The sequence below is a fragment of the Polypterus senegalus genome, chromosome 12 (assembly GCF_016835505.1).
Source record: "Polypterus senegalus isolate Bchr_013 chromosome 12, ASM1683550v1, whole genome shotgun sequence".
Taxonomy (NCBI): Eukaryota; Metazoa; Chordata; class Cladistia; order Polypteriformes; family Polypteridae; genus Polypterus; species Polypterus senegalus.
The window spans coordinates 26,501,183-26,516,770 of record NC_053165.1 but is presented as its reverse complement, the minus strand read 5'-3'; positions in this window follow the sequence as shown (position 1 = coordinate 26,516,770).

Here is a 15,588-nt window from a genome sequence, read left to right as displayed (position 1 = left end):
TTTGGAATTATCAAGGATTAGTTCTCATTATTTATTTTTTTAAATGCATTAAGTATTGTGAGTTATATCTAGTTAACATCTTGTTTTCTTTAATCATATGACCATGTTGGCCGGGACTGCTAATTCACCATACATGATCATACCATACATACTCATAAATAGGACTCAGATTCATTTGTTCTTGGTGGTTAAAACATCTTTACACTTTCTCTTAGTGGTAGCTGTTTTTTTCTCTCAAACAGGGCTTTGTGGTAGGATTGTTGTGTGCATTTTGACTTCATTCTGACTTCTAATTTTGAGTAATTTCTTCCCCTTTCATTCCAGGTTGCCTGGTTACATATGATTGCACGGTTAGACTCTTGACTGTTCCAGAGCAAATCTCTGTTTTCATTTATCATCTCCTGGCATTTCCCTGCTTGAAATAATTTGCGTTTCAGCAAGTCTTCAATGCTCGTATTTCAGGCATCTCAAGCAAGTTTACTGAGATGAGACTGAGAAGATTCAAACACTCGGCCATTTGCCGATGAATAGAAATTAAAAATTTTAGGCAAGAGAAGTAGATATGAAGTTGGAAAATCAAGTGGGAACTGAAAGGTCTGGTTTTACTCTCTTCAGTCTTGAAAACTTGCTATCAATGTGTTTGGTGAATCAAGCAGCCTGGTGGCAACATGCTGAAGTGGATCACCTGAACAGCAGGAACAGAGGTAGACCTTAGAGACAGGTTGTTAGTGTATGTGATGAAGAAAGTAACCTTTAGAGAACACATACTGCATATTTACAGGATCCAGACTGCTGGAATGAGAAAGAAGGTCAGTAACATTAGAAAAGAGAGCTTAGAAAAGGTCATGAGGAACTGGGGAGAAGGAAGGCTAGTATCAAGATAAGGCAGATGAGGAGAGTTCAAGTAATGGAAAGTGTGGTGCAGAAAGCTGTGGTCTTACCATGAAAGAAAGAGTTAAAATCATGGCTTGTCAGAGTGGATGGGGAATTTGTAATCATTTCAGTATGCAACACCACCACTGGCCTGATCGCCAACAATAATGAGTGGCCTTACAGAGGGGAGAAAGGGGTGAAAGGATAACGGTAATTCCGTTTAAATCAGGGAGTTGGTCAGACTTCAAGAAGCAGGAGGAAGACCACTCTCCTTTCTGAGAGGATACTGTGGAAGAAGATCAGTGTTATGAGCAGGTTGGAGGAATCCATAAATATTGTGAGAAAAACAAAAAGAAGAAGGATTCATAGTGGGACTACCAATACCATTGTCCTCAACAGGCACAGGTGAAAACCATCAAGGTAACCAATGGTCAAAATTCAAAACCGGTGAAACAACTTCATATTTAACATACAAAAAATGAGAATCATGGCTTTAAAATGTAAATTGGTTTATTAAAGACTTTGGACATCTTTCACAATAAGCATTCTTTCACTCCTTCATTCTAGCAAAGTTATTGGACCTTTATCACTCAAACTCCTAAGTTTAGCGACAACTTTTATCAAGCCATAAGATGACTCCACAACCACTCATACTGATAACTGTATAGGTATTTCTTCCTCTTTCATCTGATGTTGTATTCAATGTCTTCTGTTGCTGTTGTATCGGTATCATTAGTCCACAGGGAGTGTGTAAACGAGGATCTCTTTGTACTGTATACGCATGAAAATAAACTTGAACTTCAACTTGAAATTGTACCCGATTGCTTTGATAAAGTGTTAGAAGTTTGGATGAACAGATCAAAGGAGAGATCCCAATTATTCATTTGTTAGAAAAGTTGGCAGATATGAGTTTTAAAACTTTAAACACTAGAATCCCTGAAGCCTGCAAAAATATCCGTAATTTTACTCGCACCTCCTCATCACTGCGTTAATTGCACACCGATCTCACCAACAACTCAATATTTTTTACTTCACCAGGAATCTAATTTGGAATGGGGAGGACCTGGTTGGCATTGTGCATAACTCAGTGATGATGTTAGGGAAGTTGAGATAAGAGTGACGGATATAAGATTTGATGAGTGATAAGCTGTGAAGAACCCTATAGGATAGTAGGTGATGGTAACTCAAGAAAGAGTCGGAGAAGGTGGCAATGACAAGGAAGTGACCCAAGGTATTAGTTGGTTCAAATTCCTCTAAAGAAGTTACCAGCAGCATGAATATTGGCCAACACACATTAGGAAGGTCCAAAAGAATCAAGATGTAATGAGAAAAATCAGAAGTAAAATGAGAAGTTAATGTCCGCAGATGTTAAAAATTAAAACATTTCATATCAAACTTCTTTCTCTCTTCTTGTATGTACTGTAATATATTTCTTGTCTGATCATATGAGTTTTCTCGACTCCGTCTTGGGTTTTCCCCTGACTCCAATTCTTGTCCCCCATTACCACCTTCTGATCATCTTCATTTTCTTACAATCCTCCTTCAATATCCTGTTTGTCACAACCCAAAGAAAAAACATGAGGGAATCCATGTATCTTGGAGTTCTCTAGATCACTGCATGGGAGGGAGAAGCAGAAGATTAGTAAGAACATACTGTTAAGACTTCAGTGAACAATGAGCAAGCAGCCAACTTAAGTTCAAGGAGTAAGAGAAGAGGTGAAGATAGCTTCAGTACTCTTCCCCCAAACTCATTCATGAAGAGTGTGACCATTTTTATTGAAGTGCCAGATTTTTAAGAGATAGAGTAAATCAAGGTGAGGAGATGTAATGAGGTAATAGAAAAGCAAGAATTACTAAATTTAAGAAGATTTGGATGCGTAAATGAACACTGACTAGGTTTGCATGGATAACGATTGTAGCGCTAGCCTTTTTGGACCGGAGAATACAAACATTTTGCCTACTTATTATGAATGAATCTCCACCGATTATACAGGCAAAATTAGTAAATTGGATTAATTAGTCCACTCTACCAAACCCACGTTCCATGGATAAGGACTCCTAAAGCTGATTGATGAAGGCAATACCAGAGACACAGCAAGAATAAGAAGCTATCTGGAGTCCAACTATAACAGTCACGTCATTACCCAAAAGGCAAAGAGTCATCTGCTTTATGAATCTTCATACACTGAGCCACTGTAAGTTGCTCCAGAAATTTAGCAGCATGAATTGAAGGTTGGCTCAGGAGAACTGTTGTAAGATGGTGTATCTGCAGGATTATGTCGCGCATGCTGGGCACACCAGGCAATGCGCTAAGACAGCTGCTGTGCCGGGGGATAGGGGAAGGTGAGAGGCAGATTGGCTCTTTGATGAGCAGCACCCTTGTGTTCTTCTTGCCTCATTAAGTCACTCTCTTCTGAGATTATTTTTGATTTTAATGCCCCTCTGTTGGGGATAAAGCCAATTAAACTGTAGCTAAAACTGGAAATAGTCCATTTGTGTTCGAGTCACTGCTAATCTTTCCGAGCCGTAGACATGTTGAATTCCAAATCAGCTGAATCGTGTAACGGACGACATTTCAAGTAATCTGTGTTTTCTCCTCCTTCATAATTTTTAAAGGCAAATTAAAGAAGACAAATAATTCTAGGGGAGCCTTAATTTAAGTGACTGAAATCCAAAATCTCCTAGATTTTAGAATAAGTGTGAGAATGTGAGGAGAATCATGCTGGGATTTGAGACTAGCAATATGGACCAGTTTATTCAATAATGGTTAATAATGAGGATAACATTTTTATACACTATGTGACCAAAAAGAAGAGGTCGAATTTGGGTACAAAGTAGCAAAGTGGGACCAAATGCACTAATGATTAAATTAACAGCCAGAAAATAAGCAGACTTAGGCAGTTGTTTATAATGCTGTTACATCAAACCACAAATCCTTCGATATGTTCAAGTGCACCATAAAATTCTTACTTGCATTTGTGGTGATATGGGTCCACAGCTCGTTGAGTAAAGGCCATTTTTAAATAAATAATCAATGTGCTCGCGGCTTAGCGAGGGACGTTATAGTGAGCCGCGGGACGATCCGTAGGGTGTGGGCGTTTCTCACCTAGTGCACAGGTGAGGAACTGCCCACATTCATGATTGTCCCGTGGCTAATGCTGCAGCTGCGGTGGCCCTCGTCATTTTAAAAAGAAGCGCGAGTCGGTTTTAGGGAGAAAAGAAAGAAACGATCGGAGAGAGGAAGGAAAGGAGAGGACGGAGGTTACCGGGAGCAGGAGAGGAAGCAGGTCGGTGAGAGAGAGAGAGAGAGAGAGCGAGCGAAGGACGGCGAATGAGCGCTCGTGGGCAGCTGCGTTGAAGCTGGGTGTTAGGCCGACACCCAGACGTTTGTGTTGATGTCGCTCCCGCTGAGCGATCAGGTAGCGGGAGTGACCAGGGAAGGCGACTGGCGCGAGAGGCCATTGAAAGGCAGCGAAGTCGGAGACTTGGTGGTGGGAATCCCCAACGTGAGCGACCTGGCCGTTGTGGGAAACCAAGTTCTCCGGAACTGGGATGAGTGCCATACCGAAGCCAGGGATCGGGAGGTCTCCAGTCTCGTGCGTGTGTTTCAGGAGGGCAGCTGCAGAGAGCGTCTTGCCTGCTGCGATGCCCAAACGGGATTAGCAGGTGAGACGCTAACAAAAGATTTGTTTGTTGTTGGTTTTAAAAACTGCTTCCAAGAGAAGATTTTAACCTCCGATTTTTATGGATGTGTTTTTTTTTCTATTTATTGATTTTTAACCTTCACGTGTTCTTTTTATGGATTATTTATTTAATGAACATTGAATGGACTACACTATTTATTTGAACACTGTTTTTGTTGGTTTTAAATAAAAGCACTGTTGCACTTTTTGTATACCTTCCCCTTGCTGGAATTATTTGCCTCCATTGACTAGCTCACTCGGCAACATTATCGACGGTGTTGGGTTCATGTGCTTCCAATATCAAAGGGAGTGTGGAGCCTGAACCCACATCGTCACAGCATTATATAATAAATTGGGAAATAAGTAACATTTCACATAGCTTTCACACAGAATAGTTGCTTAGTTTCCATATGGAAGTGTTTTTGTGCAAAAATTTAGTATCTGCCTGTCATTTAGTATTTAAATAAAGATTTCTAGTGAGGAGAAAAGGGCTCCTGCATAACTCCATGCGTAGAATTCACACTAAAACATGGCATATGGACAAAAGTCGAAATGTGCATATGCACAAAAAAATTCAGATGCAGAAAACTGTGTGTAAGTCAACTTCCAAGCACTTAAATCCTGGTCAGCGTGAAAAGTAACGATCGTGCACGCACCTGCCGCGCCTCCCAGACACCTCCCAGGATCACGTCTCTTTAAATATGCAAATCAATATAAATATTCCCTTAAGTAAAGCGTTCTGTGAAAAGACAATGGCAAAAGCACGAGGAAAAAAGAATTTCAGTGAATGCTAAGTGGAGGCAAGGAAAAATGTACTATTTGTTGGTTTAAGCAGTTGTATAAACAACAAAAGGAAGTTGATCGAAAGTTCAAGTTCAGAAATCTGCGCAGTGCCCGAAATAAAAAAGAAGTGGTCATATATCAAAGTCGCCATGAAAAGGCAAGTCGTAGCCCACTATCTGAGTGTCATATGAAAGCTTATTAGGGCACAGAGAAAGAAAATTAATAGGGACACAGTGGGAAAAAAGCTCGAAATGTCAACTTTAATCCCAAAGTTTCCACTTTATTTTGTCAGTAAAGTAGAACATCATAAACTTCATCTTAAAATTGTTTAATTTACTAGTTTCTCAAATATCATTGTAACTATAGTAGCATGTTAAATGCTTTGTTTTGTATTTGTTCTTCTATGTGCTCTATGTATGTGAATCACTACGTGCTTCTTAAACGGGCTTTCGCTTACACTGACAGGACACAGAATACATTACATTCATGATATTACAGCTCTCTGAACAATTTAAATACTAAGATGTATACTTGATAACATTTTCATGATGATAGGAATTAAAGCATGTATTAAACATGGGGGGCAATGGTGGAACAGGGGTAGCTACGCCCTGTCCAGAGATTGTTCCTACCTCCCGCAAGATGCTTGCTGCATGGCCATCGATGAAATAATTTATTGCAGCAGTACTGTCCCTTTAAGACATACTAACCCCCAATTCCTGTTCTTCCTTTTCTTTTTCCAAGTTCCCAATCTCCACAGAATAACTTTTTGTAACAAATGTAAAACCATCTCTAAGCTTAGAACGCTGATTCTTCAAAACTTTTAAGGAACATTGATCTTTGTAGTATGTGTTTAATTAATCCATTCATCTATCCTTCCAGTGTCACGCCAGCCACCAGCAAGAATATAGAGCATGGCAGGAACAATCCTTGAGCGGGGAGCCAGTTCATTGCTACCTCTGTCCACTTTGTCCACACGTTTAATTATTAACAGTATATATTATTTAAATGAAGTTAGAAATGTATCTGTATAATGTAATACACATTGTTTACTGCATTTTATCTTAAAAATGATATCAAGATAGCACCTGGAAATCTAAATTGACTTAGAAGCCAGTCTTCATCATCTGTAAATACGCACTTTCTTCTGTTGAACTGAATTGAATTCCTTTATTGTTATTGTATGGTACAGTGAGATTCAATACCCATAAACTTATTTTGCTATAAAATGATAAAAAAACAGTAATAATAATTAATAATAATACAATAAAAAACAATGGAAAATATACAATATGAAGCATAAGTGGCCCAGGTTGTGCAATATTATAACTGTATCGCAAGTTTACAGTGAGGTAATTGTACTTATAAGTACAAACAGTTCTACAAGGAGCAGTTGATGGACTGATTGAGTGCGTTTAGAGCTCTTGGGATGAAACTGTTTCTGAACCGCAAGGTCCCTACAGGAAAGGCTCTGATACATTTGCCGTATGGGAGTAATTCAAGTAGACTGTGCACATGGCTGAGGCAATGTATGCTTGATGCTGTATCACGATAATCCTCTTTTCGATCAGCTGCTGTAGAGCTGTGATTCCACACTCAGATACAGATACAGTGGGATAAAATACTCAGTGGTGCAGTGGGAGTAATACTGCTAAAGCAGTGATGGTATTTGGAATAGTGAGGCCATTCTGTGCACAATTATGTGGTTACAGGTTGATTAAATCAGATGCCTTAAACTAAAAAATCATAAGCAGTTAATTTCAATGTACTTGGTAAAGCTGAGTCAGGGATGTGAATCTAAAAAAAGAAAATTAAACCACACAGCAAGAATAGCACTGCCTTGATGCTGGGTGCCGCCAGTTTGCAAAACTGAGAAAAAACATGCATACTTAATGGATTGAGCCAGCGTGAACATGTGTATGGCTTTACGGCAAATTTAGTTTTTATACATCGTAATGTGAGTATGGAAACGGGGGTACACAACATCTTTATGCATACACACCATTTATACATGAGGCCCCTGAAGTGTACAGTGGTGACTCTCCAAGAACTGGCATTAAGATACACAGCCTGACTGATCTGAACTTTTCAGTCAACTTTTTTACAGAGGTCACCGGCTGTAGCCTGTAATAGTCTCAGTCAGACGAATTCAGTTGGCAGAGGATCTGCTTTTCCTTTCTAGAAAACACAGTACTGTTGATGATGGTGTGTTTTGTGTTTTTTCAAGTGGAAAATATGCAGCATGTCAGATTTCTAAAACAAAAAAAGCAGAGTGCTCCTCTTTGGTTGTGAATGAGAGACATACATAAATTGAATTAATGTTACTGGTGTGGTACAGAATTACATGTTTTTAACAGCTGCAGAAAAGAGGAAAGATAGATATGGAAATGGAAACAACACTTTAGGTAACAGTATTTCTTGCTTTTCACCCTAAAAACTCTTCCTGTTTCACAACTACAAAATCATTTGTAAAATACATTCATGTAGCTGCATCCAAATCAAGACTTGCCTGTTTTAATCATTACTACTCGTCACTCTCTAGCTGTTACTTATCATGATTTTAACCTGTTATATTTTTATAGTAGTAGTTACATTTTTTTTCAATTTACACCTTGCTTTGGTTTTATTTAATTCTATTTCTGTTCTTCTTCTTAGTACAGCACCATTTAGAGTTGTGTTTGTGACCATAGTTGCAGAGGAGTTATCGTCTTATGAATGCCATAGTTGTCATGATATCCATTAGTCATCGACTTTTGTGCTAACAATATGTATCTCCATCATCCACAGCCTGTAGAGACTGAATTCTTTCAAAGTTTTGCCTCGACTACGACTTTTGGCTCTTTTGGTTTCGTTATGATTTGCTGGTTTGTGGGTTGTGGCACATTTAAAGGCTTGGGCTTTAGGCTTCATCTCCCGATCCATGGCTGCTTTCTCTCAGTGCTGTCTCTCTAGTTTTTTAAGTCAGAACATGAGCCATTATCTGCATCATTTAAAAGAGTATTTAGTAAGGCAAGGTAAAAAAAAAAAAAAAAAAACAGAGGGCACACAATGTTGTTCAAAATGGAAAAATATCAGCAAGCCTCCCAGAAACAGAACAAGGGGGTAGAGAGCAGACAACAATGCGACCTGGAAAATAAGAGTTGAATCATAAGTGGGGCAAATCTAGGAGCAAAAGGAATAATAAAAAAATCAAGTCGAGGGGGAATAAAACAAATAAAATAAACCAGACTAAGATAAGTTTAAGAATCTAGAAGTAGTTTAAAAGAATTGAAGAATTTTGGTTATGGTTAGCTAGTATTTACAATTTCTCTTCCAGATATTTTTTGCCAGAGTTAACATTACAGCTTCATGTCTCGTTCCCACATCCCATTAAGTGATTCTGTTTTGAATGCATCACTTACTAAATTTTCACAGATGTCCTCAAAATATGCAATTCACTATTTAAATTAAATTTTTAAAAAAAATGGATGGGTCAGCTTCATTAATTCATTTAAGAGATTTTAATGCCTGTTATTATGACTCAATTCTATCAAAAAAGATTAGAAACATTGGTGTAGAGGAAGCCTCTGCAGCCCCTTCCAGGTGGGATACCACCACCGAGTATCACAACTGTATGTAAGGAGAATTAAGCATTGTGGTGAGTTCAACAGAAGGGGCTTCTTCTCTGTATTGTCCTAGCCCACCCTTTCCACAGCAGATGTCCACAAGTCTTTTAATAAAGATGTGCACAAGGCCAGGTAGAAATAGCAATATGCAGTATTTGAATAGAAATAAGTCAATAACAACACTGAGCTCTCAAAATGTTTCAAATGTTAACTCCATAGCAGTTTCCCCCCAAATTGCAACACACTAACCAGCCACAGCAAGGGTTTAATTTAATTTGAAATCTGAGAAAACATTTGTTTGAATAGTTGCTGACTTCAGCGGAGTGGCTGGTGACATTCAGATATGGTAGAACACCCATGTAGTGTTTTCCTGGGGACTGACAACAGAAAAGAAAAGTATTAAATGCAGGAAGTTGTCAAGGATTTGTCAGGATACCATTAGCACGTGTCTGGGTTTGTTACTAAATTAATGATATTAGAAATAAAATAGTATATCTCCTCAACACTGTGGAACCTCCTAAGCCCCAGTACTCCATTATAAACAAATTAAATTCTTTCACCAGGATAGATTTACTTGATTTACATAGAATAATCTCTCAACTGAGACCCTCCACCTGCGTCCTTGACCCAATACTAACAAGTTTTTTCAAAGAAGTATTGGGCGTGCTAATTGATAATGTTCTTGACATAGTAAATTCGTCATTAAATACGGGGGTCTTCCCAGACTGTCTTAAGACTGCTATAGTTAAACCCCTACTCAAGAAAACTAATCTTGACCCCTCTGCTTTTGAAATTTCAGACCCATCTCTAACCTGCCTTTCTTAAGTAAAGTTCTGGAGAAGGCAGTCATTATGCAGTTAAATGACCACCTCAGTAAACCTGCTATTCTTGATAAATTTCAGTCGGGTTTTAGAACAAATCACAGCACAGAAACTGCACTCGTTAAAGTAGTAAATGACTTGCGGGTAAATGCAGACAGAGGCCATTTATCTGTTCTCATCCTCTTAGATCTGAGTGCCGCATTTGACACCATTGATCACAATATTCTTAGAAATCGCCTTAGTCAATAGGTGGGCCTCTCTGGCAGTGTCTTAAATTGGTTTGAATCCTACCTGGCAGGGAGAAAATTCTTTGTTAGTTGTTGGAATTACATCTCAAAAACACATGATATCCGATATGGTGTTCCACAAGGCTCTATCCTGGGTCCGCTGCTCTTCTCAATCTACATGCTTCCGTTAGGTCAGATTATCTCAGGGCACAACGTGAGCTACCACAGCTGTGCTGATGACACACAGCTGTACTTATCAATAGCACCTGATGACTCTGACTCTATTGATTCACTAACACAATGTCTGACTTGTATTTCTGAATGGATGAATAGTAATTTTCTCAAGCTAAATAAAGAGAAAACTGAAATTTTAGTGATTGGCAATAATGGATATAATGAGGTTATCAGAAATAAACTGGATACATTAGGATTAAAAGTCAAGACGGAGGTAAAAAGCTTAGGGGTAATTGTTGACTGTAATCTGAATTTTAAATCGCATATTAATCAGATCATTAGGACAGCATTTTTTCACTTAAGAAACATAGCAAAAGTTAGACCTCTTATATCATAAAAAAATGCTGAGAAATTAGTTCACGTATTTGTTTTCAGTTGACTAGATTACCGTAACGCACTCCTCTCATGACTACCCCAAAAAAGACATAAATCGTTTGCAACGAGTGCAGAATGCAGCTGCTAGAATCCTAACTAGGAAAAGAAAATCCGAGCACATTATTCCAGTTTTGATGTCGCTACACTGGTTGCCTGTGTCATTCAGGATTGACTTTAAAATACTGATTATGGTTTATAAAGCCTTAAATAATCGCGCTCCATCTTATATATCGGAATGCCTGACACCTTATATTCCAAATCGTAACCTCAGATCTTCAAATGAGTGTCTCCTTATAATTCCAAAAGCTAAACTTAAAAGAAGTGGTGAGGCGGCCTTCTGTTGTTATGCACCTAAAATCTGGAATAGCCTGCCAATAGGAATTCGCCAGGCTGATATGGTGGAGCACTTTAAAACACTGCTGAAAACACATTACTTTAACATGGCCTTCTCATAACTTCACTTTAACTTAATCCTGATACTCTGTATGTTCAATTCATTATAATAACTTGTAGCGGGGCCACATAGTTAGTTCTGAGTGCGTCTCATTTCATTGTCCCGTTTGCTGTTTGTATGTGTATCAGTTAATGCTGTCCCCGTAAAGGAGGACGAATGATGGAATAAGACCACAGCCGCAAACTTGGAAAACCTGTTCTTAATTAATCAATCACAGCCGTCACATAGACTATTTAAGTAATCAGGAAGGAGAAGAGAAGGAGAGAAGAAGGAGAAAGGAGACCATTTTGTTTGAACCACGTGTCAACTTAACTGCTGTTTTTCCACATCGCGCCTTTTCACCAGTTTGCTTTTCATTTTGCCGGACTGTCTTTCAACCTCCATCTGCTGAGACCCCGGGGTCGAATCGCCATCCACCATACACCGAGGAATCACGGTGAGGTTGCTCCAATCGCATTTACTGCTAGTTCAGTCATCCGTATTCAGGAGAGTTTTATAACCGGACTCAAGTTCACAAACATTCAGTTTATCAGTCATTTTGTTAATCGTGTTGTGTGTTATGTTACAGGGGCAACGAAGGGTTTTTGTTGTATTTATATTTGGTGGTGTCTTGTTGTTGCTGGGGTGGAGGGATATTTATATTTATATCTGTTTTCTATTTTTTGCATTTCTTGTTTCATTTAATACATTTAATCTGTTTAATTTTACATCCTGCTTTTGTGTACTTATATTTACACCGTCGACTGTGGGGAAAAGTTTAATTGGTTAGAAGTACGGCTTGATAGTTAGATTATTTCTCAGTAAATTATCCAGGCCACAGGTCTTGGAGGTGTAGCTGCCAGCTGGGTAAAGGGGTTGGCCATTACAAACTATTCATGGTGGCTCTAAAATCTGTACTAACCTCTACTCTCTCTTCTGTTTCTTTTTCCGGTTTCTTTGTGGTGATGCTCCAACATTGATGGACTGAAAGCCAGAAGTCTACGTGACCATCATCATCAAGTCCTTCCGTGAGAACCCTAAATCCAAAGAGGACTGTTTCATTTATGTTAGGTAGAATGCCCAAAGGGGACTGGGCGGTCTCATGGTCTGGAATCCCTACAGATTTTATTTTTTTCTCCAGCCGTCTGGAGTTTTTTCTGTCCTCCCTGGCCATTGAACCTTACTCTTATTTGATGTTAATTAATGTTGACTTATTTTTCTTACTGTGTCTTTTGTTTTTCTATTCTTCATTATATAAAACACTTTGAGCTATGTTTTTTGTATGAACATGTGCTATATAAATAAGTGTTGCTGTTGTTGGTACATTTGAAGCTTTTTCTATATATTTTTGCTGTTTTTATTATGATTAATAGTTAGTGGGGAGGAAGGCAGGCTCTGTTGTAGGCACGGAGCTGGACAGTTTGACATCTGTGGCAGAGTGACGGGCACTGAGCAGGCTCCTGTCAATCATGGTGAATCCACTGCATCCACTGAACAGGATCATCTCCAGACAGAGGAGCAGCTTCAGTAACAGACTGTTGTCACCGTCCTGCTCCACTGACAGACTGAGGAGACCCCACACTATGCGACTCTTCAGTTCCACCCGCTAAGGGGTAAACATTAATATTATACAAAGTTATTATCTGTTTTGCTTGCATTATCACTCTTTAATTTAATATTGTTTATTTTTATCAGTATGCTGCCGCTGGAGTATGTGAATGATGAATAAAGTATCTATCTATCTATCTATCTATCTATCTATCTATCTATCTATCTATCTATCTATCTATCTATCTATCTATCTATCTATCTATCTATCTATCTATCTATCTATCTATCTATCTGGCCTGATCTGATCTGCTTAATTTCTGGAATTGTTATTGTCATTTTATTGTTTCAGTTAACTCTTTTTATGAATGTAAATGCATATCTTTGCTATTGCAAATGAAATGAATAAATAAATGAATTTTACACTCGGCCAGTGAACATACTCACTCACCATTGGCTAGAGAAAATAAATCCAGAAGTGATGTCAATGTGTTTTTTCCAAGACGCCATGAAAGGCACCTCATTGGAAGTTACAAATGTCTTGAGGTAAAGTGGCACTACGTTCATTGGAGGTCTGCTCTGTGGCTGGAACTCCGCCACTTGCGATTTCAAGGTTCATTTCTAGCCTTCTTCACTTCTAATGACTAATTTTGTCTGTCAGCTAAAGGTTATGCCACTAAAGCAAGTGGAAGTGGCAATGGGGAGCCAGGCCTCAGCGACTGGGTGGTCTCTTTGAAGAGTGCTGCTTCTTCGAGTCCCACTGTTCCTGAACTCCTTAATTACTCCTGGGTAGGTTTGATCCAAGCAGGACGCTTGTAAGAGGACTCCTGGAGAAAGGTCAGCGTGAGCCGACTACACGCGTTGGGAAGAGCTAATTAAGATGAACAATTAGAGGCAAGGGCTATGCATTATTTATTCGAATGGTGAAAAATCGATCAGATTGTAATTTGGAAGTTAATTGCTTAAAGAGATAATGTCTTCTTTCCTGTTGCTAATTTAGTCCTCGATATCAGAGAGTGTAAGAGACACCGCTGAATCCTTTCACTTCCACTAAGGCAACCTGCAATTTAATTCATCTCTGAGTAAGGCGAGGATCATGTGCAGACAGCTCCAAAAGTCCTCCACGGAGAGTTTTAATTTCAGCTCCATAATGTCACTTTTCTAAACACTTTTTCATTTTCATCTCTTGCCAGTGTGAATTCCAGTTAGCAGGCTGATGTGGGGCACACAGGTATTCAAGCACATGCTTTGCAGATCATGATACTTTGATCATCTTAAGTGTCACATTTTAGAGGAGAGTCATACTGTTTTCATTTTTATTTTCTCGCACAAAGGAAGGCTAAGAGAAAGGAAGTTACCAGGGGATGAAAGCATCAAAGAGAGCAGACTGAAGCCAAAGTCAAAGAGCAAGTAGGGGTCAAATACACAACATGTCATCAAAACCTCTAACGCCAAACCAGAGCTGGCTTCTAATGGTTGAGGGGGCCTCTTACTGGACAGCAGGCTGCTTGTCTCCCTTGTTACACTCACTCCACCTCTCACACTTGTTAACAATTACAGATACCGTTAGTCTCCACTCAGAAATTCACTCTCCGTCTCGGCTGGTACTCCTCCTTGAGACAGCAGCAGCGTACCTTCACCCTTCGCACTTGGTAACAGCTCCTCAAATTGTGCTGTCCCTGACATCCACAGGATTAGGCACTGCCAGCAGCACAAGGACTCAACAGCTGATGCCATTCACTTCTCCCCAGCTTTTGGCAACAATGCACTGGAGCTGTGCTGGTTATGTTGTTTGTACAATAAGGTGAACGTGACCTGCTCTGCTTCTATAACAGATGGTGCAAGCATTCGTTGGCATCAAAGGTACCAGCCAATGTCAGAGCAGAAGTGGCATCCCTAATGTCCTCCAGCTCCACCAGAGTGGTGCCAAGGCTTTCCCTTTTTTTTGGTTTTGAACCAATCTGTGGATTTTGTTCCTTGAACTTTAATTTTCCAGGCGGATTCATCCCACTAGCTGTCCGAGCCACGCCAGTAGGTGTGAGCTTCTGCACGAGTGTCAGGTTAGACATTCTGGTAGCCCAAGCCTTCGGCCATCTTCGGAAAGTGTGGAGATTTTTGTAATAAGACTGTCACCCATATGCGTCTGAGGGTCACTTGCCAGCTATGTGACACCACCCTGGTCTGAGACTCGAGAAACTGCCCAGTGAGGGCCAGTAGTGTCACACTTTCAGGGCATCATCAGCCGCCACAGCTTGTTAGTGATGACCGTCCACTGACATCTTGTTGTGTTGCAGCCAGTGTTTATTCATTTGCTGTTTGCTTATTCTGTTTAGTTATTATGGCCCATGTCTTTATGTGGTGTAACAAGAATGACCAAGAGACACTGGGAAGGTTTGGGGCAGACACCCATGTAATATTTCCTGGCTGCAATATTGATTAAATAGAACAGACATGTTCACACAACTGAGTCCAAAACAGAACCGACTATTGTCTTAAGATGGCGGCTTTTAAATGCTCGCCGAGGATGTGATGTCATCAGGATCGGAACCGGAAGTGACATCGTCGGTTGCCCCAGAACTGGGTGGGATCTCCCGAGAATGGACTGCAAGGAATTGAGAGAGAAAATCAGTGCACTTAGCCACCCCCTGGTCCGGCGTGGAATTACTTTTATTCAGGCCCTTTAGTTGTCCCCTAATCATGTGTGTGTGACAATGGATATTTGTTGGTTTCATTTGTTTTTCTATAATTGTGTACTCTTTCAGTAGCTTCAAGAGTTAAGGGTTTCAAAAATACTTTCAAATAAAACTACCGAAAAAGCTCTAGAATTAAGTTTAACTCATATGATAAACATTCTACAGTCTTTGTTTCAAAAGTTTTAGTGAAATTTGAGCAAACAGTTCCAAAAAAAAACAAACAGCAAGAAAAGTGTTGGTAGTACACTCAAAAAAGAAAACTCGTGATGTTTCTGTTTATCTTAGGTACATTTCCTTATTTTCTATGTGTTAT